Below are 4,258 nucleotides of genomic sequence, written 5' to 3' on the forward strand. Positions count from 1 at the left end.
GTTCAGGTGTATATCAGTATGTAGTGTCTCTACTTTAAAGAGTCCTCTCCTGCTGATGTTCAGGTGTATATCAGTATGTAGTGTGTCTACTTTAAAGAGTCCTCTCCTGCTGATGTTCAGGTGTATATCAGTATGTAGTGTCTCTACTTTAAAGAGTCCTCTCCTGCTGATGTTCAGGTGTATCAGAGTGTGTGTGTGTGTGTGTGTGTGTGTGTGTGTGTGTGTGTGTGTGTGTGTGTGTGTGTGTGTGTGTGTGTGTGTGTGTGTGGGTGTGGGTGTGCCGCCGCCGGCTGTCAGTGGCGGAGTCGGTCACTCTGTGATCCGCTCCGTCACAACATCATCAGTGTAATCAATGAGAAATCTTACCCTGGCTTTCCTGCTGCTCTTCCTGGTGTAGCTGATGGAGGCGTAGGAAGCACCATCTTCAGGGTCAGCCTGCACAAATAAAATGTACATCTGCTATGTAACATGCAGCGTTAAAGTGACCTACTATTATTCCCATTTCATTGAATACTAGTTGCTGTATAGGTTTCATCGTATTCAACATCCATGCATTGTAATCAATGGCAACAGAGCAAAGACAATACTGCCATTATTATACCTTTAACCCTGTGGTCATTTTGAGACTGTTGTGTGTGTTGAAAAAAGTGAATAATACAATATTTAAACTCACCACGTTGTCATCGGTCTGGGTTTCATTCCCTAAATAGAATAAAAAAAGAAAGTTGGTTTTAGCTTCAACATTTAAAATCCATGTTGATCAAAAGCTTCTTGTTTATAAAGTATATGTCAAGGGGTGAACTCGGAGGCATGAACCCAAATGCACAACTCAGACTCAGACTCAGATGGTTTAAAAAATAAAGTACTTTACTGGATATTTCACAGTAACAAAATAGAGAACACAAAATCACTCTTTCGAGGAAAACTAAATACTACCATAAGGAGCTTGAAACAAAACAACAGACATGGATCAGGCTTGAAAGTACGCTGGTATGTCGAGTCATGAGAGAAGACGAACTGGCACAGGACAGGTGGAGACTAAGACAATATATACACACAAGGTAAGGGGCACAGGTGGAAACAATCAGGGCGGGGTAGACAATCACAAATGCAGGAGACGCATAGGGACGGGGAGCACAGTGACCTGAAACAAGAGGGAGAATTACTTTTCAAAATAAAACAGGAAGGCAGAAGACAAAGGGACATGACAAAGGGACATGACAAAGGGACATGACAAAAGCTCATTTAAAGTGGACCTATCATGCAAAATGCACTTTTGTACATCTTTTATACATGAATATGTGTCCCCGGTGTTCCAGGGAACTCACCAAGTGTCAGAAAACACAACCCTCTCTATTTTCCTCCATACCCAAATCTCTAAAAAAGGGGCTGCAACGGATCTGATAAAAACTGATCCAGATTTGAACACTTTACTGACGTCAGGAAAGTGGCGCGACGGCTATTGGGCCAAGTCCACCAATCAGGAGGAGACAGCCACGGCCATTGCCGTTCGAAAGTGCTGGAGACGCTGTAGTACATATGCCAGGCCTGTAGGTGGCGCTGTAGTCTGCCACAAAAGCAGCGAAGAAGACTTGGTTACCATGGTTACTATTCTGTTTATTCTCCGCTGTGGCTTTCTTTCTCCCTCCCCGAGGCAAGCGTTTGCTCCCGCTGCTTTAATTCAATGCAATCCCTCCCCGTTGAGGCAAGCACTGTAATTCTCTCCGGTTAGTCCACCAGCAGATGACAAACACCCACCTCTCCGCCTCTTCCAAGGAACGAGGGGACCGTGCGGCAGAGTTTCAGTTTCAGTTACTTTCACCGGTCAAGATGTCCGTTAAAGTTTAAATCTTCCGGACAAAATTAGAAAAGTGCCGGTCAAAGGTCTTCTTTGTTATTTATTGAGCTTTAAAACAAATGAATAACGACTCTATATAATAAAACACGGAGGACGGACGGAGATCTCTTTTTCTCCCCCTCTTCTGACAGCCCAGCAGCTGATCAGAGCACGTCTCCCCTCTCCTGCAGGGGGGCGTGGTCAGCAGAATCAGACCCGTAGACAGCAAACAGCACATAGAGCGAAATGAGGCATGGCTAAAATGCATGATCTGTTTGGTATTTTGAAAACAGAAACGTATAAATATACCTTATATAGGTATGGCCCTACAATATATCATTTAAATATAGCATGATAGGTTTCCTTTAAAGAATACAACTTTAAAATTATCTTTCGAGACATGACAGTATAATATGTGAATGTCCTCACCTTGAGTCCTCTTCCGTCTGATGACAGCCACAGTGATTATTGTGAGTGCTGCAACACCCACTATCACTACGATGATCCACCACCACCAACCTGGAAGAGAGAAGTTACAAGAGTTACATATACCCAGAGGTTTGTATCTCCTTATCTTTAACATCTGGATCAACAACATGTATTTTGGCTACGTTTATTTTCTAACTGTTGATATCTCTGTTCTTTCACTACCTGGATGTTTCCCGTCTTGTTCTGATTGATTGTTGTTGTTTTCAGATGCAGTTTTGGTCGTCTCTTCTGATGTGCTCATTGTCTCTTGTTCTGATGTAGTTGTCATTTCATCATTACCTTAACAAATACAATAGAAAAATCATAGAATTCTCTTATAGTAAAACTTTAGATACAAATAATATATATTGTGTAACATCCACATGTGTTTTTAAACAGTTGATCTTAACCTCACCTGGGGGCTGAGGGGGGCTGAAGGTGAACAGCTGTTTTTCTTCATAGTTAGTGTTCATCACCTGACATTTAAACAACCCAGGATAGATTGTCTTCTCCTTTGAAGAGCTAGAAAATGTAACGGCAACTGAGCAGTCAGTCCGTGATGTCTGAATGTCTTTGTTATCTTTAACCACATTTTGATCCCCATACATCCACTCTACTGTGTGTCTACACCATAGATATGACTTCACAGAGCAGTGTGACGTCACCTTATCTTTGTCCCGATGCTCAGTCACTGAAGATAGAGATATTGTGAGAGAAAGACAACAAGAGTAACATTCACTTCATCGCTGTAATCATTATTATTGTAATGTTTCAAGAAATTGTTTCAACAAGACTGTTATGATGTAAATACTCACTGGTAACAACAGACAGATCAACCAGAGAGTCTGAACCTTGTTTTCCTGATCTGAACTGTCTGCAGGTGTAATAACCAGCATCCTCCTCTGTGACCTTCTTTATAACCAGAGAACATTTCTCTGTTACTCTCAGTCCGTCTGCTTTAGCTTCGGCATCGTTGAGAATCTGCCCGCCTTCAAACAGCGTCACTGCTGGTGTGTTTAGTGCATAATAGAAGAGCCAGGTAGTACTGTCACACTTATCCTGATCATGTATCACATTTTCAAAAGGCAAAGTGACTTCATCTCCAACTCTGACAATGCGGGAGTAACCTATACTTTCTGCACCTGTTGGAGAAAAGAGTGATGATCTTTTTAGATACGGACGCTTTTCGAATTCGTCTCTATGTTGGTTTGAGTATCCAAGAGTTCACTAAAGTCACCACGTTACAAACACAACTCATCATTCTCAGTTAAAGGAACAGTACGTAGTAAAGTACCGTTAGTGATATTAAAGCTGTTTTATTTAAAGTGTGTTTTCTGCATCCTCACCTGGAAAGTGGAGCAGCAGCATCAGGAAGGAAGACATTATGATCCTTCTGAATTCAGACATCGTGCTTCTCTCTCGGTCTCTGGCTCTCGACTGTCAGAGTCTCTGACCTGTTGCTTCTTTATTTCTCTTCTGAGAACTGAAGGGGAAGTGTTTCTGTGAGAATGTGGTTAACATCAGCAGCAGAGCTCTGGAGGTGTTACCCTCTGATGCTGACCAGATAAGATCAAAAAGCAGAACCGTGCAGAGTGATGTACATAAAGTAATGAATATATATATACACAATTACAAATAAACAACAGGAGGTGGATATGAATATACCTTAATGTATAAATGAATATGCAGTCATAACAAAAGGCAGTGTTGTTGATCAGTGGAGTCACTAGTGAAACTGTGTACTTTAAGAACACACCTGATGTTTAGAGAATGTCATATTAGGAAAAACCATACCAATAAATACATCTGCACTCTTGTAAGGCTAATAGATCACTTTATTTAGTAAAGTACAAAACAGTCAAATGTACTGAAGAAAAAGCAATACTCCATTGATTTATAATAGCCGCGTTCACACCGGAGTACTTTCACCGTACTTTTCGCGTTTTAGTTCCG

The sequence above is a fragment of the Trematomus bernacchii genome, unplaced genomic scaffold (genome assembly GCF_902827165.1).
Source record: "Trematomus bernacchii unplaced genomic scaffold, fTreBer1.1, whole genome shotgun sequence".
In the NCBI taxonomy this organism is placed as follows: Eukaryota; Metazoa; Chordata; class Actinopteri; order Perciformes; family Nototheniidae; genus Trematomus; species Trematomus bernacchii.